General features: G+C 43.8%; 1 protein-coding gene across 5 annotated transcripts in view; it reads left to right on the top strand.

Moving 5' to 3' along the window:
* The first annotated feature begins 14,298 nt into the window (after positions 1 to 14,298).
* Positions 14,299 to 26,800, top strand: part of MPPE1 (metallophosphoesterase 1) — a 69,809-nt gene continuing 57,307 nt past the window's right edge. For all 5 annotated transcript variants that reach the window (XM_070513440.1, XM_044773509.2, XM_070513456.1 and 2 more), the window contains exon 1: positions 14,299 to 14,443. The gene's annotated coding sequence lies outside the window, so the exon portion shown is untranslated. The remainder of the gene's footprint in view (positions 14,444 to 26,800) is intronic.

Genomic DNA, 26,800 nt, shown 5'->3' with positions numbered 1-26,800 from the left:
GTTCCAGACCTGGATCCTGGGTACGGACCCACACCCCTCACCAACCATGCTGTGGCTGCAACCCACATATAAAGTAGAGGAAGATTGGCAACAGATGTTAGCTCAGGGCAGTCTTCTTCAGCAAAAAAGAAAAAGAAAAAAAAGAAGGAAATTCAATCAATTCATCTTTGAGCTGTCCCCTTTTTCCCTAGATGGGTCCGTGCGAAGAGGATTCAGCCTTGGGAAAGGACATTTGCTCCTTGGATCTTTCTCTGTCCTCCACTAGCAGATGCTGAGATGAGACCTGCCCCATCCAGGCCGCTATAGTCATTCCTTTCTTCCTCAGCCCTGCTGGCCTCTCCTGAGTAGCCCTCATCTGCGGTATTGATGGAGCATGCTAGTTTCTTCCTCAACCCCCAGCCCACATCAGGTCTCAGGCACCCCCTTCTCTGGGGCACTGCAGCTTTGGGAGGCTCCAGGGGAGGCTCCCAGCCTGGTCCTCTCAGCTTGGACAGTTTCTGTTCGGCTGGCACCCACTCCCCCTTGGTGAAGTGCGGAAGAAAACCAGGACGGCGCATGCTTCCCACTACCCGCTGGAAAGGGCCTCAAGCTTCCTAAAGTTTTCCGGGAAAGGTCGGCCTCTCCTGCTGCACTCAGCGCTGCCCTTCTGCAGGAGGAGCAGGGGCCTGGCTTTATGCTTCAACTCTTCCTTCACAGCGCCCCTTCGCTCTTGCCCCATCTCCAATCTACTGAGTGTGGGACAGATTTTCCAAATTTTTATTTTCAAAATTTTAAAAATTTTATAATTTCAAAATTTTAATTTTCTTTGTCAGCACTGACCGAATGGGCAATGCTTTGTTCTGAGTTCCTCTTGCGATAGATATCCACTCTTTCCCTTAGGGTAATTCACCCGCAGATCTCACCGCTTGAATGGGGAAGGTTCTTGGGGTTGAAAATGAATGGAGGTGTGAACACACTAACAAACTCTTCATCTGCCTGTATTTTAAAACCAGATTGCCCTCAGGGACATGTTTCTCTGCCTTTTTACTGAAAGCTTATGCTCCATTTGCAAAGTTTTGGGTGTTTTTTTTTTTTTAAAGTTTTATTTTTCCTTTTTCTCCCCAAAGCCCGCAGTACATAGTTGTGTATTTTTAGTTGTGAGTCCTTCTAGTCGTGGCATGTGGGATGCCGCCTCAGCATGGCTTGATGAATGGTGTCATGTCTGCGCCCAGTATTCGAACCGGCAAAACTCTGGGCTGCTGAAGCAGAGCGCACAAACTTAACCAGTCGGCCACGGGGCTGGCCCCAAGTTTTGGGGGTTTTTTTTAACCTAAAAAGGCAGTGTTTACATTACCTTGGAGAAAATTTGTTTTTGGTACACACTAAAATGCTACACAGTTATTAGTAACATTTGAGAGGAGACACAATGAGACTCTGCTGCATTTGATCCTTTATCAAAGCCCTTGACCTTTTCAAGTGGACCATTCCATGACCAACACTGAGTCAAGGAAACTCATCTCAGAGCTTTGTGTCTTCATTTCACCAACACTGGTTTTTGAAAGTGTCGACACCTGCACTTTCTTTTTCAGGTCATTTGGTAACTGCAGAAAAGGGGAAATGCCTGAATGTGCAAATCCTTCTGGGCCTCTTCCTTCACCTGATACATCTGCCTTTTTCATGTGTCCTTTTTGGTCTAAAACACTCCCTCTTTAGTCGTAGTCTGCATCTCACTCCAATGCCTAGAGTTAAAGAATCAAATAACAAGCAAGCTTCCTGAGCCAGCTACATCGTATGAAACATATGAAATGCTCCAAAACATTCACGTGCCTTTTGAAGGCAGATTTTGAAGTTTCTTAAAATGGAATTCCTGACAACTATCAAAATCAGTCACATTTTCATTAATTCAGTGTTTTATATTATACTTTTAAAAATTTGATTTGAACTTAGGAACAGAAAATACTTTTTAGTATAGACATGTGTGCATGTGTGCATGTTCACATGTGTGTATACACACATGAAGAGGGAGCAAGAGTGAGCACATACACCATATACCTTTAGGAATATATAGCCAACAGAAGAAAGCTAGCTAATATAGGATCTCAGGAAGAACTTCCATTTCTAAGGCAGCCACCAGTATTAGGCTAGCACATTTTTCACCTTGATAGATGAATAGGATTTAAATGAGATGTGTGCATTCTACTTGTCTGTGTGATGAGAAGGAAATATGATCAACGCTAACATTTGAGTCTCTTCTGCTGAGAGAGGAACCCAAGTTAAGGGGAAAAGGAAAACAAAGATAAATTTCATAGTTTTGTGTGGATTTATCCTTATGTAAATCATTTGTCTATTCATTCATTTATTTGCTTACTCAACAGGGATTTCTTTATCACCTATTGGCCTTTGTCAGTTAGGGAACAAGAAAAGAGAATGAGGTATAGGGTTAGATGTTATGAGTTATTTCAGTTGGTGGCCCCGCACATTGAAGCTAGGCACCACCGAGGGTCCCGAATTGAGTTAGAAATGTGACAAGACCAGAGAAAATATTATGTTGGGTACAAGAAAAACCAGATGGCAAAACTGGTGGATGGGTGTAGCAACAGATTGTCATTAGAATGTCCTTGGAAATCAATTTGCAGAGTTAGACAGAAACCAGAGGACAGATGCAGAATTCAGTCAGCTGTCGTCATCACATCAGCAAGAGCTGTGGTCCCAGCAATACGAAGAATATGAAAATGATGCAGAATTCCACTGAGTTCAAAGACCTAGAGCAGAAAACTTACCTTCCTTGAATGGGGTTGAGCATTGTTCCCTTGGCGAGGAGCATCTTTTAGCCATAGCAAGATGCAGAATTAAGTAAAGAAATGCTAAAGGCAACCAAACTCATATCACCAGTATCTCCATGTTAAGGAATTACCTGTGAGTATTTATATATTAAATATATAAATGTAATCTAACATGATTAAATACACTCAATTAACAAAATTTGCAAATAATCATAATAAAAAATCACTTTTAATAGTGATTGTTAAAATTTGCTAAATAGGATATGAATTAAGTTGAACTAAAAACTTAATAATCAAATATTAGTTTTTAATACCAAAGTCACCTCTGAATCTTTCCTCTGCACAAAAAACATCCTTGAGGGGCCAGCCTGGTGGCGCAGTGGTTAAGGGTGCATGTTCCGCTTCAGCAAGCCAGGGTTTGCTGGTTCGGATCCCAGGTGCGACATGGCACTGCTCGGCAAAAGCCATGCTGTGGTAGGCATCCCACATATAAAGTAGTTGGAAGATGGGCATGGATGTTAGCTCAGGGCCAGTCTTCCTCAGTGAAAAGAGGAGGATTGGCAGTAGTTAGCTCAGGGCTAATCTTCCTCAAAAAAAAAAAAAAAAAAACCCTTGAGGACACTAAACAATACAGACTCATTCAACTCTCCTTCCAAGCATTTTCTCTCGGGGGTGATAGCGGTAGTCAGGGAGCCATCACTGAGACCCAAGGCAGAAAACAAACTCTATAGAGACACAGAGACCTTGCTTTTATTCCCAAATAGAAGAGCTCTGCTGAAGTGATTAATAAAGTTAACTTCTACAAAGTCAATCCTACTTTTTCCTTATTTAGAAAAAAATCTTCTGTTTATATCGTGAGCATTGTTCTCAGGTCATCTCATTCCAGAACTTAATTTGCTTTTTGTTTGGCTATTTGAAATGCATTCTAACATTTCTGACAAATGACACACTTCAACCCTCAAATTGCTCAAGTTCTAGGTTTCTTATTTCAGTGTATAGTTTTATTAACTTTCATCCTATAAGACTTTTACTTAAGATGAGAGCAGGTTTCCCCAGGATTCCAAATAGTTTTGTGATTCAAAGCGAAGACTTCTGGAAACAGTGCAAAAGGAGAAAGAGGGTAGAGTCCACTGCTCCCTAAATCTCAGGAGAAAAAACAAGGAGTTGCATTCTGACGAAATATTGTTAAGGGTAAGGCAGAGTATGAATATCTAGGTGTCGCATGCTCTGACCCACAGCAAGGGCGTTATTTGAGCAAGCCTGGGGCCTCTGGTCTCAGGGCCACTGCAGAGCACCCACTCCCATTAATCCCACAGGCTGACAGTTTGGCCACTCTCAAGCTACCTTAGGGAAGGGTGTAAATGTTTGTGGTAGGCTCAAATCTAAGCAGGGCCGAAGACAACTCATTCCTTGTTCTGCAATGTGAGGACGTAGAAAGTCAGCTACCTGGAAGTATTCTGCAATTCCCCCAGCAGGATGATAAGAAATCATAGGCATAAAGTCCAGCTGGGTCAAGGAGTTTATATCTCCTTATGCTTGGCTCTGCTGGACCAACGACTCAAGTCATCACCACTTGTCCTTTTGCCACGATTGCCTTAAACGTATCTAAAAATAGTACACTCCCCTCCCTACTGTGCAAAAAAATTATGCAAACATGAATAGATGATTGCTGAGACATTCATTTTCAATTGATTTGCAAAATTAAAAGATTGTGAAGACACAGACAAAAATGTAGAGTGAGCCTAATTTGCTTAAAATGAATACGAAAGAATTCAAGTGAGAAATTTAAAAAGTGAGAAATTTAAAAAATAATGCAGCATTATTCACAATACCAAAGGTATGGATACTACCTAAGTGTCTGTTGATGGGTGAGTGGATAAAAAAAAATGTGATCTATATATATAATGGAATATTATTCAGCCTCTACAAAGAAGGAAATCCTGTCAGTTCTGGCAACAAAGATGGATCCGAGGGCACTGTGCTAAGTGAAATAAGCCAGACAGAGAAGGACAAGTCCTGCATGGTATCACTTATACGTGGACTCTAAAAAAAACGTCAAACTCATAGAAACAGAAGAGTAGAAAAGTGGTTGCCAGGGGCTTGGGTAGGGGCAAGGGGTTGGTAAAGGGTACAAACTTTCAGCTATAAGATGAATAAGGTCTGAGGATCTAATGTACAACATGCTGACTGCAGTTGAAAATTTGCTAAGAGAGTAGAACCTAAATGTTCTCACACAAAAAAACCCAAAAAGTAAATATGTGACGTAATGGATGTGTTAATTAACTCGGTAGGGGGAATCCTCTCACTATGTACACTATGCATTTACCAAGTCATCACATTGTACACTTTATTTTTTATTTTTTTTTTAAGATTGGTACCTGAGCTAACATCTGTGCCAATATTCTTTTTTTTCCCCTCTTCTTCTTCTCCTCCCCAAAGCCTCCAAGTAATAGTTGCATATTCCAGTTGCAGGTCCTTCTGGTTGTGCTATGTGGGACACCACCTCAACATAGCTTGATGAGCAGTGCCATGTCTGTGCCCAGGATCTCAACTGGTGAAACCCCGGGCTGCTGAAGCAGAGTGCAGGAACTTAACCACTCAGCCATGGAGCCGGCCCCTACTTGTACACTTTTAGTATCTTACAATTTTATTTGTCAAGTGTACCTCAATAAAGCTGAAAAAAAATAGATGATGCATTTGTTCAGCAATGGTTTGTCATTGAAACTGAGTTATCATTTTGGATGAACTAGTTCTTAACCAAATTATTTTGGATCAAACGGTCTGCCACATAAAATGCAGATGCAGGAGGCACATAAGGTATAGGACGGGATCAGATTTTCCAAAAGTGTAGTCTAAACCTGGTCCTAAAGCCAGTGGGACTTTTGGAGGGTGTGCTTAATGTTGGGAGGGGAGGGGAGGAAAAAGGAGGTGGAGGAAGGAGTCAGCCAAGACTCGCTAATCTTTCCAGGTCCTCTAAGTGGGATCCGCAGGCTCTTTAGGACCCATGAGAACCCCTTCAGGTGATTATGCTGTGGCTCCGAAAGCCCTCTGGCCTCACTGCTCCCACAGTTTAGGGCTCTGCTCTTCCTTGTCAGTTGCCCTGTGTTCTCTATGGAAAAGGCTGAGGCAGGGAGAGAAAGATTTGCTCAGTCTTCAAAACGCAGCAGCAACAGAAGCGGTTCACAGCTTCCCTGCCTTCTAAGAACACTCAAAGTCAAATGTCTTTAAGAATAAATACTCTGTGACTGCTGGGAAGGGGGAAAGAGATTAGAGACTCTTTTTAGACATATGATTTATCAGGCAGACAGCACTGTCCTCTGTTGACGCGGTTCTGGACGTTGAAGGAGATTGGATGTGAATATGATAAATCATCCTGAAATTTCAATGTATTTGGTGGACTTGGGTTACTTCTTTTTAGTAAGCTTATTCTTCTTGGGTAGTGCAATCAATGATATAAATAATGTGTATTGATGTGAAATGAGGACAACAGGTGTGGACTAGAGAAGTTCGTATCTGAACACTTCACTGTCAGTACTATCCAAAGCTTCGATCAACTCTAAAGGAAACACACTAGAAGACCATTCTCTTCCTGGGCTCTGAGCCCGTCCTCCATCCCCACCCAGCCTCCTCCCATTGCTGATACCATGCCAGGCTTTGTCACTGAGCCCTCTGGTACCCGTTTCCCTGTTAGACGCACCTCCCACCCCCACCCTACAACACACACATTCAACCTCTTCACAGAAAGGTCTTCCTCTCTCTTCTGGCCCTAAATGAAATCTGGTTGTCCCCTAGCAATAAAGCTCCTCTTCCAGAAACTCTTCCACATCCCCAAGGCCAGGGGTACATGAAGATGGAAACATGGGGATGGGGAGAAGAAGGTCTTGTTAGCATTTCTTCATCCCTTCACAACTCACTCCTGGCTCTTCTGTCTTCGGGCCAGGACTCCAACTCCTGGGAGGCCCCTGCCATGCATTAACTTCATTGTCCTTGGTGGTGCTAACTTCAGGGTCGTCATTCACATTCCTCTAAGAGTCTGTCTCCTGGCTTACAATTTTTTCACTCAACCTTTCCAATTTTCTAGATTTTGCTGACTTTTAAAAGAACGGCAGAGTGCACACCTTAGACTCTGAGGGTCCTGACCTCCTACCTCCAATGTGTTTTACTATCTGCCTCTTCCAACCCTTCAGTCCTTCCGTGCCACTGTCATCACATGGCTCTTGGTCGCCTGTGCAATCCATCTGCAGTACTCCACTCCCTGTCTGAACTGCCCATACTTCTCTCTCTGCTGCACCTAGCCCCACTACCTGAACTCTCCCGGAAACCTCCAGCAGTGGAGTGTTGGGAAGAACACGGCTTTTAGAGTCAGACCAGCCCGGGTTCAGATTCCAGGTATGCTGCTGGCTAGGACCTCAGACAAGTGACATTACCTCTTTCAGTCCTCACTTGCTTGTCTATAAAGTGGGTATAATACTAACTTCATAGGGCAGTGTTGAGAAGTAAATTAAATAATGCATAGAAGACCTGGCACAAGGTAGGTGCTTGTTAACTGTTGGCTACTTCTTCCCATCTCCCTGACGTCAGTGCTGCTCAGCAACGCTTTTTCTCTCCCCTCACTGGCATTTCCAAACCTCTCTACTCATTGTTCAAATTCCCTATTTCCTCCTATTTCATTAGACGGTAATTTACCCCACTTCACCCTGGGAACATACAATACCCTTCCCTTGTACCTATTTTTCTCCTGTTTCAAGGGAAGAGGTGCTCCTCCTCCACTCCATTTCCTCCCCTTTGCGCTCTGGCCCCGTCCATCTATGTTCTTTCTTGGGATCTCACTTCATCAATTACCTCCTCTCTCTAGTATGTTTACTCCACATGTCCATCCCCACTGACTGTTTCTTCCTTCTTGTCCAACCCATAAACATGCTGACATCTCCCTCTTCTTAAATGCCCCTTGTTGATCTTGCACCTCTTCTAGTCACTGCTTTTCCATTCCATCTGAATCTTCTTGAAAGAGTCCTGCATGTCCTCACCGCCCACCCAGTAGCTCCTCAGCCCGCTGCAACGTGGCTTCCTTCCATCACGTGCTTAAACTGCTCTCACAAATGTCACCAGTACCCCTCTGCATGCTGCACACAAGGGACACTTTGAAATCTTTTTTCTACTTGAATTCTCAGTAGCATTTCACTCTGAGGGCTACTTCTCCTTGGAATTCTCTCCTGTTTGTTTCCAGGACCTCAATCTCTGCTGGGTCCTGGGATGATTTTGCACTTCTCTGACTCTGGTTCTTTGCCTGACCTCTTGTCTAAGCGTACACTCTTCAGCATTTACTATGTGCCTGTTACATGTCAGACCTGTGTAGGTGGATGTGTCACAGAGAGACTAAGACTATACTGATGAAAGCAAATGCTTGGTACAGAAGCAGTGCAAAAAGACAGGATGGACCACCAGGAGAAGGCTCTGGGTGTGGTTAGGGAAGGCTTCATAGAGGAGGTGAGGGGAAGAGTAGGCATCCACAGATGGAAAAGAAGAGAAAGGTTATTTTGGGAGGAAACATTCCCAGGGCAATGCCAAGAAGGTAGGCAGGAGTAGATTCACACAAATAGAACTCTAAGCAACTCCAGTTGCAGAGGTATCATGTTCCTCTATTCCAATGTTCTCAACCAGGCTGAGTTAGCCCCCAGGAGACTTTTGGCAACATCTGGAGACATTTTTGTTTGTCATAACATGAGGAATACTACTAGCATCTAGTGGGTAGAGGGTAAGGATACTGTTAAATATCCCACAATGCTTGGGATGGCTCCCCCATAACAAGAATTATCCAGCCCAACAATGTTTGATTGAGAAATCATGTTCTATTTTAACTCTAGTCTGAGGAGTCTGGTTCCAGCCCAAAATTTTCCATGTGCTTTTTCAGACCTGACCTTAGGCAATTACAAAGTTTTACCTGGCAGTTCTCCTGAGGGGTGGGGTCTGCCCTCTCTATGCTAGACTTGGTGCATAGCCACTGCACTGGAGTTTTTTGGAGGGAGGTGCAGTCAAAGACTCAGAAACCACCCCCACCCGACTCCCACACCCCCAGCCACGCTCTTAGATATATCTGCATACCTGGCCTAGGCACCTCCATTCCCAGGCCTCCTTTTTATGGGGAAGGTGCCTTAGGTGAAGCCTTGATCTGGGCCTCCTCCAAGACCACCTTGTCTGTGGGCCTGAAGACACTTTTCTCCACTCTGACTCAATATTCAGTACTTTTCCACTCCTAGCCCTCCTCTCCCCCTCCCCAGGCCCCCAGGTCCTTGCAGCTCAGCTCCCTCCAACTGGGCTCTAGACCTAGTCACATTATATATTTGTTTTCCTTTGTCTTTGAATCTAGTAGGCACTTGATTTTAGAATTGAATGAATGAAAGCACGAGCCAGCTTTCCAGATGACAAACCTAAGAGAGGTAATTCACAGCAGATGATAGATTAAGGCTTCAAGAAATTTTGTGGACAGCTTGGCAAAGGAAAATTTAACTGGGGAAACGTCTCAGAGTAACTGTACAAGTGTGGAGCAGGGGCTTACGGTTGACTAGCCGTCGTGGGGTCAGCACACTGAAGTGTTATGAGCCCCTGATATTTAGAGCCAATGCAACTGGACTCTGGTTGGGCAGGTCATCCTGGAGTCTCTTGCCCATCAGCATGCTCTAAAAAGTTATTTAAATACATGAATAAAGGCATTTCACTGCACAATCATGAATGCATGTGACACAAAAACTTCATGAGGGCATGTGCTGACAACTCTCCTTTTATCTCAGGCACCTGTCTCCCACTTGCTGTTTACACAGCATTCTTTAGAAAGGTCACTGACAAACCGGAATACGTCCAAGGAAACAATTGGGTGAATTGTGGATGCTTATCTTGGAGAAGGAAAAACTTCTTGGTGTGGTGGAGATTGCGGTGGTGTGAAGAATTCTCAGGAAGAGGGGCCAGAACAGAGGCGGGTTTGTTATGGCTCTTATGAAACGGAAGCTTCCAGGCCCCTCACTTGCACGGGCCTCTTCCAAACCTTCAATTTTAATTTCATGCTCATGATTACTATTCTTTTTTCCAAAAGAGGGCCTCACAAATTGAATAATTTAGCTCTGCTAATTCTGGACCTACCCCGAGCTAGGCTGAGTCTGCATAATTCCTTGGGACAAAACGAAAACTAATAGTAGAAAATTACAGTGAGGCGAACATTGCTCAAGATCTGGAAATTCTCCCAGGCTGAGCTACTGAAAATTGGGCTGGGCTGCAGAAAACCAGTGAGCACATCATTGGACACCTTGAGCAGAGGCGAGTGATTGCCTGCAGGGCTTTTGTAAGAGGAACTGATGATCTCGTCCAGTTTTAGGAATCCAAGTCTCTGAGATAATCTCGAGAGCACTGAGAAATCATTTTTCAGCTCTACATTATCCCGCGTCCAGACACGTACTCGTTTGTTAGCTTTAAGTTGCTGTATTACAATAAAGTAAGAAATATACATATTCGAAAGCACTCAATACTTCAGAATGGGCTTTCTCAAATATATCCTAACCAGTAGGAAATTATTGAATTTAATTTGCAATAGACTCCTAGTCTCTTACTCCTGGTCTCCCACTCCTCTAGCCATGTCTTAGACAGTGAATTCCTTGCTCAAAAGCAGCTGGAGACATTATTGTCATATTCTCTCTGTAACTCTCCAGTGCACTGAGAAGTTTTAACCCCACTCCACCATCTCAGCGATGGTCATTGCTGCTGTAACACTCAAGTGCAGCAGCCACTTGGTTCTTCAAGGCATGTTAGTAGATGCTTCATCACAATGATCACTGATGATCTCCGGACTAATAGCAATGTTACTATGTGCTGTGGATTACTAGGGTTCCATTTCCCATCAGCAAGTTGCGTGGCACTGTATTCGGGGCCAAAAACACATCCATGTCAACCCCATAATCTGACTTTTGAGAGTCTGTTTTCTTGGACCACTCATACCCAGTGTGACATCAGTCATGGTCCAGTTAGCACAACAGAAACAACCCAAGGTATTTCAACAGAGAGAATTGAATATAAAAATTGGTTAAGCAAGTAAAAAGGCAAAACAGAAAACAGAGGCAGCAAAGATAGTAAGGGCAGGAAGCAGATCCCGACCTTCAGGCTGGGGAAACAAGGCAGAAGCTGGGGTTGCCAGAATCTGCCAGCTGGGAGGGGTGCCATGGGCCCAGAGCCAGGCCTCCTCGAGGCGTGCGCTGCATGGCAGGGGCTCGGAAGAGGGGACTTGAGGCAGGGCTGCTGCCTCGTGGTGCTGCCACCTTTGCAAGGCACAGGCAGGCTGGTTCAGGGGTGTGGAAAAGAGCCAGAAGTTTGCCAGAGTGATGTTGACAAGAACAGCAGGCAAGCAGGTCCTCTCTCCTTCCTCCAGCCTCCCAGTCTCCCAGCGCTCCCGCTGGTAGATCCTGAGAGGAAGCCAGCTGGCAAAGGGAAATGTATTTGCAGAGTCTTAGCCTTGGCATCAAACTGCAGAGCCGAGAAGGGCGGTGCTGAACAGGGAGACAATAACTTTATAACCAGCACAGCCTTCCCTGCCTGTGGGAGAACGCCCAGACTCCTTAGGGTGGCTTCTGCAGCCTCTCATGATCTGACATGCTGACCAGGCTTGCCCTCTCTTTCTCCATGCCGGCCTTCCCACAGAGGGGGAGTGTTGCTTCCCACTGTGAAGCCTCCTCCCCATCTCTCAGGTAGAACTGACGATGCTCGCTCTGCCCGCACCGGGAACTGGGAAAGCACTGGGAGTACTTCTCATTTATTGATCGACGTGTCTGTCTGCCCCACTAAAGTCCTAAGCCCCTTGATGGAAAAGGATGAATTTTCATTATTGTATCTCCAAAGCCAGTACTATGGTTGGCACATCATATTGCTTAATAAACATCTGTTAAATGAATGAAAATGTCTCAAGTGTTTGCCCAGTTATGGCACTGATATTCTAATTGTAAGAGGTCATAGAAAACATTAATATACAAATTGAAAGTCTTTAAAGGAAGGTGAAGCATACTGGACTAAAAATTTTTTCTTAATTTGTCCTAGTCTATAGAAGACTCCCGCACCCCCAGCCATGCTCTTAGACATATCTGCATACCTGGTCTAATATAACTTCCATGTAGCAATCGAATGTATCGGGCAGCTTTTCAGTAAGCTTCATTCTCTGGGAGTCTATAAACCTCCGTCTCCGCATGAAATGGAGAACACACGGATAAATACTTGTGGTCTGAGAACAGGAGGTGTTTTCATAAATGGAAGTTTTCTTCACTTTTTCTTTGGGAAAGATGGTTTTTCTTTTATGGAAGATGCTAGAAACAGCAAAATAATACTAAATGTCCTCTCAGGAAAACACAGCGGTCCAAAAGCAGGCTGCTTCTCTCTTCTGAAGAAGAGCGTTCCCTCTCACAGCTGTTCTCTGGGGAAGGGAAGAGCTCAAATGAGGTCTTTGGGCTCAAGTTTGGTCCAGTGACAATGCTGGAGGCTAAAATAATGCTGACTTAACTATCATTTGAAAGGCGCATTAATCAAGGGGCACAGATGCTTCAAAGAGAAAGAGGCTGATACTCCTGCCCACAAAGGGGCGAGGAAGGCTGGGCAGCTCAGGGTTTGAATGGAGGAGGCAGGTGAAGGAGCAGGGTGGGCCCCTGCACCTGACGGAGCAGTGTGGTGATGGAGTTGGTCTGTTCTGAGTGTAGTAGCATTGGCCTCACAGCCCAAGGCATGTATGACTGGGGACAGGACTGACCACACACATCCTATTCTCTGGGGCCATAGTTCTCATCTGGGCCCTGGTCTGTCCGCAATGACATTTACACCAACAGGGGAGCAATATGGACAACTCCATGAGACTTTCATTCAGCTACGTGTATTTCATGTTAAAAATTGCCCTTAACTGAAGTAATGTCCTTCCTGCATGTTGGTGTTAAAATGTCATTTCTGTAATAAAACGATTTTGATGAAAGATGGCAGAGTTTTGCTTTTGCTTTTCCCTCTCACTTGGCCACATAAATGGTTGACAAATATGTCTGATGTACCTATAGCCTCTGGCCAACTTTACTGTGCCATACTATATGTTATTTTTCCCAATCATTTGATTAAACCACACCACCTAACCTTTCTGTTACACAAATGTGCACTGACTTAGATCTTGGAACCCTCACCTGGGCTACAATTATATTCTTCTGCTCTTTTATAATCCCTATATGTTGCATCAGCCATTGTTCTGGACTCATCTGACAACCACCATACTCTGTTAGGAGCCAGAGCTTATGGGGTTAGAGATGCAAAACCGACAGTGCAAATATGCTTTCATATCTCTCATAACATCAAAATCAATAAGACGCTTCATGACTATCAGGCAGAAAGGTTAAAGTGTTTACAAAGGACAGTAATTAATATTACTTTACATACCAAACTACACTTGGATTTTTGTCTTTGCATTTTTGGTACTTCAGTGTCTGCTCAGGGGTGGCAGGAAAAGAGAGGGGACAGTTAGTTTGTGCAGGCCCTTTCAGTCTTTTGGCTCAGTTCATTTGAAAACATGAATTCAATAAGCATGTGAGTTCCTACTGTGTGCCAGGCTCTGTTCTAGGCCATGGGACGCCTGCCCTCACGGGGATCGCATTCTAGGGCCAGCACATCCTCTACATCCAGTAAATCATGTTTGCTTTCAGGACCTGACTTAGGCAATCTGTCATTCCTGAGGAGGTTGGTAGAGCAGAAAAAGGCCCCCTTACTCTCTACACAGAAGCTCCTTAACTGAACTGCTATAGCCTGGCATGCTTTGAATGCAGAACAATGCCTTCCGACCAAAAGGCAGGAATGTGGGACACAGTGAGTATTGAGTCACTGAATTGCTATGAACGATTTTCCATGGAAATATAAATGTGAACATTCCAGCCTTTGCTGGCTTCATAGAGGGATTAGAAAGGAGGAATGTATTGAGAATGTGCACATGGGAGGACTCCAAGCTTGAGAGGAGGGCAGTGGAAAGGAGGGGCAGAAGATGCCTGGTCTGGCTTGTCCAAGCACATCTGGATGGCTTCCTAGGCACCAGCATGCCTGCAGGACAGTGGGAGTCTGTGCTCAGCTCTTTACCCACAGGTTTTATTTTATTTTTAAGAACTTTTTATTTAGGTACATAAACATTCAGAAAAGTACATATAGTCTAACTATAGAACTCACTGAATTTTCACAAACTGAACATACCTATGCAAACAGCCCCAGATGAAAAAGCAAGGCTTTATTTTAACAATATGAATAATTTTGCATAAAACATGAAATTCAAAAGGTCAAAAGGGTATGTAGGAGGTAAGCCTCCCTCCCACCTCATTTTCCATCACTCAGTTCTCCTTCCTAGAGAAAAAACATTGTTAGTAGTTTCTTAACCAACGGGTTTTCAATCAAACAGACTTTCTGACTTCTGTAAAATCTTGGCTTGGGGGTGGGGGTGAGCGGCACCTGGAAGGTTCTTTGTGTGAGCCAAAGACAGCCCTGAGCCTGTCCGGACGGGTGCTGGCTGGCCTGGGCTGCCCAGGGACAGCGGCCGGCTGAGAAGGGCCCAGGGCCGCAGTCCAAGCCGGCAGCTGACACCAGGGGCCCTGGTGAGGTGACAAGTTGGGGGAGGGACGACACATACGTGGGGAATCTGAGAGGTAAGGCTTATGGGCTCATGGCCTCTAACGCGGATCCCAGCCCAAAGAAGGGACGAGGCCATTGTCAGTCCTAGGAAAGGGGACTGCGAGGAGCTCGACAGGCGCGCAGCCTTTCCCTGGGAGCGCGTGGAAGGAAGGCAGCGCGAGCCAGGCCTGGGAGGAAGAGAGCTGGGGCAGGTGGTGCGGCCCCTCCCGGGAGTCTAGAGGAGGATCCCCGGGGTGTCTGGGGGAGGATCCCTGGGGTCTGGGGGCGGATCCCCCGGGTCTGGGGGCGGATCCCCGGGGTGTCTTGGGGCGGTCTCCCCTCCCTGGTTTGGAGGCGGTCCTCTCCCCGGGACCTGGCGGAGGTCCTCCCCTCGGGGCCTGAGGGCGATCCTCCCCCGGGGTCTGGAAGCGGTCCTTACCCCGGAGTCTGGGGCGGTCCTCCCCCGGGGCCCGGAGGCGGTTCCCCTGGGGTGCCGAGGGCGGTCTTGTCCCTGGCCAGGCTGCGGCTCGGCGGCGGGGGGCAGGAGCCGGGCTGCGGTGGGCGGGCCCGCGATACTTTTAACTTGGGGATCTCCAGGAGGAGAGATCTTAAAAATAGCCTGGCGACGCGTGAAGAGCGATATAAAGTATCGCTTTTTATGGCAAGTGACGAGTGCCTGCTCGGGTTCAAGCCTGAGGACCGAGTGCAGAGGGTGGAGCGGCTCGCGGGCCCCTGCGGCGCTGAGCCGTCCCCGCGGCCGCCAGAGGGGCACAGGTTGCCGGGGAGACGCCGCCGCGGGCCGGACGCTGGGGTTTGCGCCGGCGCCTGAAGCTCGGCGGAGGCATTTTCATTTTAGAGACAGTAGAGAAAACAGACTTTTTAATAAAAGAGTTATTTTTTTTCCTGGAAAAAAGCTGTACAAAACGGGAGGCTTTTATATGCAGGGGGAGAAAAAGTGGATGGTTTCAGGCAAGGTCAGCTTCCTTTAGGGGATGAGAGGGGGCATCAGGTGGATGACCTCACTAGTGATGACCAGGAAATTCCAGACTGACTGGTTCAGATTACATCCCTGGAAGAGGCTGAAACTACAGCTCGGTTAGGTATTAAGTTTTGGTTTGCTGATGTGGGGCTTAGCACAACTCACTCCATTTTGGGCCTGTTGTCTCTCTTGAACATGCTGTTGGTAGATTTTCAGGTTTGAGCTATTACATATAATACTTCTGTGAATATTCTTGCGTATGGGTTTTGATGCACATGTGTATGCATTTCTGTGGATGTGTCCTAGAAGTGGAGTTCTTATGTCATAGGGTCTGTATATATTCAACTTTAGTAGCTCGTGTCACACAATCTTCCAGAATGGTTGTACCAATTACACACTCACCAGCAGTGTAATGAGAGTTCCCATTCTCCGCATTGTAATCAGTTCTTAATACGTCAAACTTTTAAATTTTAGCTATTCTGGTGTATGTGTGGTAGTATTGTATAAGTCATCTATCTCTGCAAAACAAATTATCCCCAAATTTGGTGGCTTAAAAACGTCATCATCTCACAGTTTCTGTGGGTCTCATTTCTTTGGGAGTGACTTAGCATGGCGGTTCCACTCAGGGTCCTTCATTCACTCAGCTCTCAGCAGGAGGCCCCAGTTCCTCACCTTGTGGCCCTCCTTAGGGCTGCTTGAGCGGCCACATGACACGGCAGGCGGCTTCACCCAGTCTGAGTGATGCAAGAGAGGGAGCGAGGCTTACAACATTGAGTAAACTTCAGGTGTACATCACTATATTTCAGTTTCTGTATAGACTGCATCATGTTAGGCCCCTTGTCTTGAAAGGATAAGTATCAAAGAATTTGTGGACTTCTTTTAAAATCATCACATACGTCATGGCTTTCATTTATAGCTGGTTACTAACAAAACTGAGATTGTCCATTTGAGTACCCTCTTTGGTAAAGTGTCTGTTCAAATCTCTTGCCCATTTTTCTCGTTACTGATTTTTTAAATTGATTTGTAGGAGTTCCTTGTATATTCCAGACATAAGCTCCTTGTTAGAAGTATCTGTTACCAATATCTACTCAATCATGGGTAATTTCTCTTTGATACCTTTCAGTGTTTTCAAATGTCTTGTAGTTAACATGTATTACTTTTACATTTTAAAATAACTTCACAAAGTCAAGTTTTAGTGGCAGACAGTAAAAGCAGACTGCAGACAGTTGAAATATCAATGGATGTGAAGGGAGGGAGGCAGTAGGTGCTGGCAGGATAGCTCTTCACCGGAAATTAGTCACTGACCCGAATATTCCAAACTCTTGTTTCTTTGGCAACTTATGAGAGCAGACGTTTAAGAAGCCTTAATTAATAAAGTTCTCTTTTCCGTCCCAGATTTTGAAGATGATTCCAAGGATAACATGTTATGTTCCCCACTTTCCCAAAGAGGGTTACCGCTTGTCCAGAGATGTAAATGCTTTCTGTTTTACTGTCTGCTTCTTCATAAACACGCACAGCTCTAGAGCTCAAAATGTGAGCCAGAACACTATATTTATTTGTAGTAACTAGAAAAGTAGCAGAAACATTGGCTGATCTCGATAATCTCTAATCAAGTTCCCCTTTCCCTTGATTTTCATCAGAATTGGTTTATCTTTAATTTGTTATGAGAAAGCTTTCTCCACTGTGAGCCCTTCACCAATTATCCTTCCAGATAATAAAAATGTTTATAGATATCTTCATTCTTGATACTTTGTTGTCCTTTGGGACTTAATTAAAACTCTGTCTTGGAAGAATTCTTAACTTTTTCAGAGCCCCAAAGGATGTGAATGGAACAATGTTATGTTTTCAAACAGTTTAACATGATAAATTAAAAAGCCTCCAGATTTTGTCTTCCCTACTTTGCTCCTCCTCGAATCCTACCGAACGATTTCTTTCCTAACCCAATCCCTTACCTGGTTAGGATCTACTTGTTTCAATCATCATATGAAGAGGAAACCTGTGTGGATACTAAATGGGTCACGCCGTGAGAAGTCTCCCGGGAGCGGAGGGCAGCTTGCGCCATCTGCTGGGGACATTAATAGTCCTTCTAGCCTTTCACGAAGTAATCCACCTGAGTCTAGTTAGTTCACAACCTGATCATCTTTAGTATTTCTGACTGACAATTATTTGCCTTGAGACCCTCTGTCTTTTACATTATGCTTCAGAGAAAAGCAAAGTATAATTTACCCTAAAGGTAAAAATAATTTTAAATCAACATATGCAGAGTTGTCCCAGCCATTCTCTATTTTTACCCCAAAGGATGTCCCAAGGAAAGGCTAATAGGTATAGGTGGAAAATAGCTAATTTCTTTAGGTCGATCACGGTGGAGGTGGGTGTGTGTGTGAGTATGTGTGTGTGTGCGTGTGTTCCCACCAAACTGATGTGTCTTCCATCCTTCTGCCCTTTCTTTCTTTCATCTTTCTGTCTTTCTCTTTTCTTTCCCACTTTCCTTCCTTTCATACTTCCACTCTTATTCTTCCTCCTCCTTGTTCTTTTTCTGCTTTCTCTCTCTCTCTCTCTTCTAACTAAAAAAAACCAATTTCTTGAGAATCTGGTATGCATCCAGAACAAAGACCGTGACTGAAATAGCTCTACACATATCCTTCTGTAGGCAAACATCCCAAGCTTCAAAATCATAGCAGAAGACTGTGATGTGCGCTGAGGAAAGACAGCTGGCCAAGTAACTCAGTGTTCTTATAGTTCTTGGGTGCTGGGCTCAGAACACCCCATTACTAACCAGTCTCTTGGGGCTCTGCTCCCTAAAGAGACAGAAAGGGTCAGTCAAGGACCTGGGCTTAGAGGTTCAAAACTTGGCCTTCATGACTTGTTGTCAATGTCAGTTGTTTCTTTGACCACTGTCTAGACTGCAGAAATGCTGAGCCCCTGGACCATCTGCTACCAGCTGGATTCCTGGTTCCCAGCCCCAGCACTTTACCCCACTCCTGCACTCCTCTCTGTCCCCCACCCCTGCCCTGGGAGCACCCCCACTGTGTGGTGGTCTGGACTGTTGGCCTGCTCAGCCTGGCATTCCCTGCTCCCACTCTTGGACCCAGCCTGACCCTCCCCATGGATGGACTCCATTGGCTCTGTTTCTCTTCATGGAAGGATTGAACAATGAGTTGACTCCCTGTGAGTACCTGGTCCACTGCTTTCTTTGCTTGGTTACAACTGGTTACTATCCCAAGCTCAGTCCAGCTGTTCCAATTGTGAGTACTTTAAAGCTTTGTTTTCCTCTGGATGTGACGGCAGCGTTTCCACACTGATGGCTCCAGCAAGTTTTACCTGCAGGGATTTAACAAAATTCCTTTGTCTAATATGAACTGGAAACCTAGTGAACTAATTCCATGAGCTCCGAGTCTGCGTCCTTGTAGGAAGGGGTCAGCGTGATTCACTGGAGATGATGAGCTTTGGGGCCACAAGTAGTAAGGACTTATTACACCGTGTGCTCACAGAGCATTCTAAAAGTGATATTACTTGTCCTTCCTATTGTTACTAAATATACGGGGAGTGTGCTTGTGGCTACTCTTGACAGGTATTTGAGACAGTATTTGAACGTCTCTTTTAGAATAAAAAGCAGTCTCTTTTGTCTTACATTTCTTTTGTAAAGTTATGAAAATAATTTTAAATACTATCTTCTGAGACCATTGTGTCTTCAGAGGAAATTGTTCAGATTTTCTTGAAGGTCTTCACTTTATTCTTTTGTCCTGTCTTTCAAAATGATACCTACTGTTGTGTAAGCCAAGTGTTTCGGCAGGCAGTTGTGCTCATTTCTTTTGTGAAGGTGTAGATAGCACCAGAGCTGAAGTCCATCACAATAGATTTTTAAAATTATATTGGGGCCAGCCCAGTAGTGTAGTGGTTAAATTCACATGCTTCACTTCAGCAGCCTAGGGTTTACAGGTTCGGATCCCAGGTGCAGACCTACACACTGCTCATCAAGCCAGGCTGTGGCAGCATCCCACATTAAAATAGAGAAAGATTGGCACAGATGTTAGCTCAGCAACAGTCTTCCTCAAGGAAAAAGAGGAAGATTTGCCATAGATGTTAGCTCAGGGCCAATCTTCCTGACCAAAAGAAAAAAAAAATATATATATATATGTATATATACACATATATATAAATAATTGCCACAACAAATTAAATAAACTAAAGCTTTAAACATGTCACAACACAATAAAGTACTTTCTTACAAGTCGTGATGGTGATAGTAAGAAAAACATAAAGAATCTTGGAGGTTCTCAAATTTATCTAATGGGATTTCATTGCCTGACATACTTAATAGTATACATTGAAGCAAATGGTGGGTAGCATTTTAGTGAAAAATCAGAAGTACCAGCCCTCATCCTTACTAGGTATGTGACCTTGGGTAGGTTACTGAACTTTCCTAAGCTCTAGTTTCATCAATTGTAAAAAAGGGATTGTTTAATAGGGTTCCTCTTGTAAGATTATTGCTCTCGTTTAATCCTCTGAGATGAATTGTCAGTGTTTAGCGTGAGGCGTGGATATATAGTAAGTGCTCAATAGATGTTATACAAAGAAGCAAACTAGTTTCAGGTTCCTTTCTGTAACGTGTACTGTGGTAACCAGCCTCTCTGTAACTGTAACCAGTGGTCCCTGCTTCCTGATACTCATGTCTGTGCAGTCCCCTCCCACATTGTACGAGAGTTAGTCTGTGTGCAGTAGAAGATGGCAGAAGTCATGGGTGTCACTCATGGGATTAGGCGTAAAAGGCTGTGGCTTCCACCGTCTTGGGCTCTCCTCACTCTGTGGGACACAATCAGCCTGCTGACAGTTAGGTCCACTTGGCAAGGTATACAGCCAACAGTCAGGGAGGAACTGGAACCTACCAGCAACCATGTGAATGAGTCTAGAAGTGGATTCTCCAGCCCCAGATGCCTGCAGGCCTGGTTGACAACTTACCTGCAACCTCACGGGAGACCCTGCCTGAATCCCCCAGTGCCTGAAATAGGGGTGCATCTTACTGTTGGTGGTGTTGTAGATTTGAAGAAATATTCTCGTTTCCATAGATCACACCATAGTTACATGATTAGTCTTTTTTTTCTTCTGAACTCTACTTCTTAAACTGCCATGATCTTTAACTTTGGAATAAACGACTGAATATCTGAAACAAAGACGCATGGGGACATTTGCCATCCAGAGAGATTTTAGCAATTATTGACCAACGGTGAAACTAACTTATCATTGTGCAATTTTTTCACATCAAAAGTGCTCCTAGAGATGTTGATAGTAGTTAAGAGTGGCTGATGATTTAGAAAGCTATAAAAGTGTTCTTGGCAGGCACAGAGGAAAAGGTTGTTTATTGTGAATTACCTGGGTGTACAAGGACTTTATTCCCGTGGCTTATACATCTCACCCACAAATCACTGATAGGTTGGTCCCTTAAATCATGGGATAGGATGCAGCTTGGGGGAGGGTGTCTCTCTCTCTGTGCCCTCTCGCCACATCCCACATTTCCCATATCAGTCAGTGTTAGAAGTAATGCCAGGTGAGAGGGAGGGAGGAAGAAAGGGAATGCAAATGAGGTGCCTCAGAATTTCTCCATGGTAAGGTGGTTTGTTAGCAGAGGAAATTCGAGTCTCTAGAATTAGATTCTTTCTTTTTTGTTTAAAGCTAATGCAGGTCACTCACATTCTCATAATGCATTTACCAGGTCATCAGAGAGTGAATGTATTAACTGCAGGGCGTGATCTAACAGAACCATCATGAGCTCCATATTTATTACATAATTATTATTTCTGCTTTGTAAACACCCTGCAGACCCCTCTCTTTCTGTTTTCTCTTCATCCTAATGTAGTGCTTTGTGGCAGTCTTTTGACTAACCCTCCAAACCATGCACCATAATGCTGCCGCATCAGACTTCCTAAACCTTCCCTGCTCATAAGTTGCAGTAGCCACTGTAGTCAGCAGAATAATGCCCCCCCCCCAAAAGGGCTCCACATTCTGGTCCCCAGAACCTGTGAATATGTCACCTTATATGGCAAAGGGCAATTAGGGTTATAAATGGAATTAAAATTGCTGTGGTATGAGAAGGAAGACATTTGTTCTTTGTCCCCGGTTCCTGGCTCCTAAAACTCTTGGAATTTCTGGAGTGATAAGGGTGATAGGAGCATCTTTTGTTCTAATGAGGTGACTTGATGGTTTCCTAGATAGCAACAGGATAGGAGCTGGTGGCCAGAAAAGCCAAGCCCTGATTAGAAGCTTGGAATTTTCAGCTCCATCCCCCCAAAATCTGGAGAGGAGAGAGGAGCTGGAGATTGAATTCATTACCAATGGTCACAGTCATGCCTACATAATGAAACTTCTCTAAAAAACCCTAAATGATAGGATTCAGGGAGCTTCTGAGTTGGCAAACACATCCCTGTGCTGGGAGGATGGCACACCCCAACTCCACGAGGACAGAGGCCCCTGCACTTGGGACACTTCCAGACCTCACCCAATGTGCCTCTGCCTCTGGCTGTATTTGTATCCTCTGTAATAAACTCTAATAGTAAGCATAGCACTTTCCTGAGTTATGTGAGTCATCCTAGCAAATTATTGAACCTTGTGGGGTTGGGAGGAGGGTTGTGGGAGCCTCTGACTTTGTAGCCAAGTTGGACAGAAGTGAGGCTAACCTGAGGACCAGATACCTGTAACTGAAGTGAGGGTAGTCTTGTGGGAAGAACCTTTAAACGTGTGGAGTCTGATGCTGACTATGGGTAGTTATTGTAGAATTGAATTGAATTGTAGGACGCCCAGTTGATGTTGGAGAATTGCAGAAGTAGTGCTCGGAAAGACACTATGTATGTGGTGTCAGGAGGGAAAAAACTCCTCTCTTACTAGTCGGCTGACCTCAAGAAAGGGAGATTATCCTGGATTACCCAGTTTGGCCCAGCATAATCACATAAAATCCTTAAAAACAGAAGAGGGAGGTGGAAGAGGAGGTCAAAGTATTGTAGTGGGAAAAGGATGTGACTCGCGATTGCTGGCTTTGAAGGTGGAGGAAGTGACCACGAGCCAAGGAATGTGGGTGGCCTCTAAATGCTGAAAAAGGCAAGGAAATGCATTTTCCCCTGGAACCTCCAGAAGGGATGCAGTCTTCCTGACACCTTGATTTTCGCCCAGTGAGGCTCATGAGGACTCACAGCCTACAGAACTGCAAGATAATAAGTTTATGCTTTTCAAGCCATCATATTTGTTGATAATTTGTTACAGTGGTAACTGGAAACCAGTACAGATACTGTTTTAATCTTGGTCTTATGTCACACTAGACAGCACCCTGCTTCCTCTCTACCTTATCCAAAGCCTACCTACCTTCACACTTACATTGTTTTCTTGCTCGCTTGTTTGCTTTTCAGCTGGAGTTATATTTCTTGAACATGTATTTAGAATTGATCCTCATTATCCACTGAGTCTGTATTTGTGCATTCACTGACTTGCTAAGGTTTGTCTGTAACCCTAGAAGTCGTTCACAGGTACATGCAAGTGACAGAAGAGTTGAGTTTCATGACACGCGTGTTTCTGGTTGAGGTCAAACAAGGCTGTGCTCTGCCTTTCTGTATCCTTTTTGCAGTCTATTTAGTGCCAGGTTTTCTGTATTTTCATGCTTTTTGTTGGTGATTTTGCTGTTTAAAACGGCCCCCAAGCATAGTCCTGAAGTGCTGTCTAGTGTTCCTAAGCACAAGGCTGTGATGTGCCCTACAGAAAAAATGTGTTAGACAAGCTTTGTTCAAGCATGAGTTATAGTGCTGTAGGCTGTGAGTTCAATGATAATGAATCAACAATAAATATTAAATAAGGTGTCTTTAAACAGAAACTCACATAAAACAGATTATGTATTGATTTGTTAATGAAAATTTTGTGACCAGTAACTCACAGGAACCTAACCCTGTATTTCCCCTAGGAGCAATGGTTTGGTATTCACCGATTCAGTGAATACCTCCAATAAAGAGAAATGATTGTATTTTGTATTCACTAATACAAGCTAACACAATGTTGGCACATGGAAGTTACTTAGTAACTGCCTGTTGATTGATTGGAGGGAAAAAAAAAAAGCCCAGAGCAGGTAATTTTTCTTGTAGTGAAGTTACATGACACGTGTTTTGTAGTTGCATAGTATATAGTGGTTTTTATTTGCTCTATGTAACCATCCTCCCACGTCTGGCTCAATTAAGGTTGAGAATAAAGTGCTCCCAAACCTACTGTTGTTCTGTAATAGCTATGTGGTTCATATAAGCTATGTTTGTGTGAATAAAACTAGGACACGCCTGTATTGAAAGATCAAGGGCTCAACCTTCTCACTTTGGGTGGGGAGAATATCCCCTCTCATCTAGCTCAGTAATCTTCACTTTCGCTTATACAGCCTTAAAAGAATTTTGAAAAACTCTATACCCTCTCACCCATTTTAAGTTGTCCTCTGATATTTTCTTCATAAGTTTGAATAATTGCAAAGGACTTAGTTGCTAGTCAAATGTAAATATCAACACGTTTAAATTAAACCATTACATCTGTCGTTTAAATGTATCCAAGGAAATATAAATGCCATAGTGATTTGATACTTACTTCTATACGAGAAAAAAAAAGAATAAGCTCTTTTTTAATAATAAGAAATCTTACATTTTCTTCTCATCTTGAAATCATATTTCCATTACATATACTTATACTTGAAAGTCTTTTATTGATCTCTGCATGAAGATATGTACATAAATGTTAATTAAAACTTTAGAAAGTTCCCTATAACCACAAAGCTTTAGATATTTAATCATTTCCTTCTGGATTAATCCAGAGCGAGGTTGATGAGAAATAGTTTCGGTCCTTAAGGAGAATACATTCTTCTTGGGAAGGCAAGACGCATGTGCAGGAAACGTTAAGGTGACGGTTGAGCTGTGTTTGCAGACTTGATGCACAGGATTTTAGAAAGAGGGCAGACCCTAGGAGCTGGAGTGCCCCAACCACCAAACTGGAGTTGCATGGATTGAGAAAGGAGATCCTCAAATCCACATCAGGATAAATTGCTAACTTTTTTTTTTTTCATGAAATATCCAAATCCAGTTACGTGTGGCCCAATTAAGTTCTGTTTAAGGCATTGTGCTAAGTGCTGGGGATACAATGGTGAATTCAAGAGAAGAAAAGAATCAGTGCTCAAGTATTGAGTTTCAGAATAGACTTTGAAACCCATGACAGAATAAACTGAAGAAAAGTTTGTGAGCTTCAAAAGTCTGCTTTTCAAGTATCAAAAGCTTAAGATCCTTGAATGCTTCAGAACCTAATCCACGATATACTGCTTACCATGCTCCTATGGACCATTTATTTTCCTAGTGGTGGTGAAGGAGACAGGTATATGCCTGGAAAGAGATCATCATTGAAAGGAAAAAGGAGGAGAAAAATTGATCGCAATGTCGAACAGAACAAGAAGCTAATATTACAAAATAAAAGAATATGGGGCCGGCCCCGTGGCCAAGTGGTTAAGTTCGAGCGCTCTGCTTCAGCGGCCCAGGGTTTCGCCAGTTTGAATCCTGGGTGCGGACATGGCACCGTTCGTCAAGCCATGCTGAGGCGGCATCCCACATGCCACGACTAGAAGGACCCTCAACTAAAGATACACAGCTATGTACTTGGGGGCTTTGGGAGAAAAAGGAAAACTAAAATCTTTAAAAAAAAAAAAGGAAGAATTAATTATAATTCTAGAACTAGTAATAATTTTTTCTTCCGACTCATTTACTGTAGTTGAATGCATTTTTTTCTTCTGAAACTCTGGTTGAGTGTACATATGAAAAATACCTGGACTATGACAAGGCCTATAAATTAATCTAAATCATTTTAATTACTGGGGATTGCCTCAGGGATTGTTAACGATTAACACAGTCCAAAAGACCAAGTTGTATGTCATAATGCAGTTTGGGGCCTCTTGCTTATAAAACCCTAGATTTAAATGGAAAACCCTAGTGGAGAAATTGTTCCTATCAGAGGCAGCTAAGAGCGGATGCTTGAAAAGGGATTATTAAAGAGCTATAAGGGGCCTCAGTGGTCACATGACACATCCCTCTTACTTATTTGATTTTCCTCCCTCATTTTAAAGAAGCAGAAATGGAGCTCTCAGTAAGGTTAACGAATTGTTCAAAGTTACATTGCTAATTGGGACTTCAACTCAGGGTTTCCAACTCCTTAGTCCATTCCATACATCTCACAATAGTAGAGATGTAGTATAGATTAGTTTTGTTTTGTTTTTTCTCATGAGTTTAGTTTTGATGAGGAAATAATTTTGTAGACTGTGTACCAACAAGTTTAGACCCACTCACCAGGAGTAATATTTGTGGGACCTTCATTTTAGAGTGGACTTCAAAGACAAGAGGAAGAAGGTGAATTCCAAGAGGAAAAGTAGAACATCTTCACGCAATAACTGTCAGGCTGATGGGTCCCAGAGGACAGTGATGTACTTACTAGCAAAAGGCCATTGTGTTTCTTCTAAGCCTTTGAAATCTTCCCCATGGGATGGATATATGGAATTCTTAAAATGACAGTGATTCTTTGACCCAGGATACTGAGGAATATAATTTGGACTTTCATAATATGATAGACTTTTTCCTAGCACCGTGGGAGAAGTCCTGACAATGCGTCTATGGCTGGGATATTGATGCGGAGTGGTAGAAAACACTCGCAAAAAATGGAAACAAGGGGCCAGCCCGTGGCCGAGTGGTTAAGTTTGCACGCTCCCACTTCGGCGGCCCAGGGTTTCGCTGGTTCGGATCTTGGGCACAGACATGGCACCACTTGTCAGGCCATGCTGCGGCAGCATCCCACATGCCACAATTAGAAGGATCCACAACTGAAAATATACAATTATGTACCCAGGGGGTTTTGGGGAGAAAAAGGAAAAATAAAATCTTTAAAAAAAAAAAAACAAGTCATGTAACAGCTCCTGGCAGAAAAAAAAAGTATATATTTGTACTATCTTAAAATTCACAGGACTACTAAGATAGCAGTCAAAAATACTTATACAATTTTCAAATTTAAGTAAAAACAAAGTAGGGATCATGTTTCTACATTGTGGGTTGGGTAAAATATGTGGGAATTTTATTGTTTTTCATAACAGGTTTTGCACTTGTAACTCTAATACATGTATTGTGCTCTATTTTTGCTTAAATTCTCAACTTCAGAACAGAATATTGGGATGTGTTAGAGTGTAGAGGAAGGGCTGATGACCACCTTAAAAGGATGTGCCCATTGGTGTGTGTATGTGTGTGCACGTGTCTTTGTGGAAATGGGTGTTGGGGAGACACTTGTGCTTAGCATTTGCTGGAAGCTGAATGGGGCTGATGGGGGTGGGGAGGCCAGGCCATAGCGGTGACAAGTAGTGGTCATCTCAGGAAACCGTGAC

Source organism: Equus asinus, chromosome 7 (genome assembly GCF_041296235.1).
Source record: "Equus asinus isolate D_3611 breed Donkey chromosome 7, EquAss-T2T_v2, whole genome shotgun sequence".
Lineage (NCBI taxonomy): Eukaryota > Metazoa > Chordata > Mammalia > Perissodactyla > Equidae > Equus > Equus asinus.
This window is presented reverse-complemented; position numbering and strand designations above follow the sequence as displayed.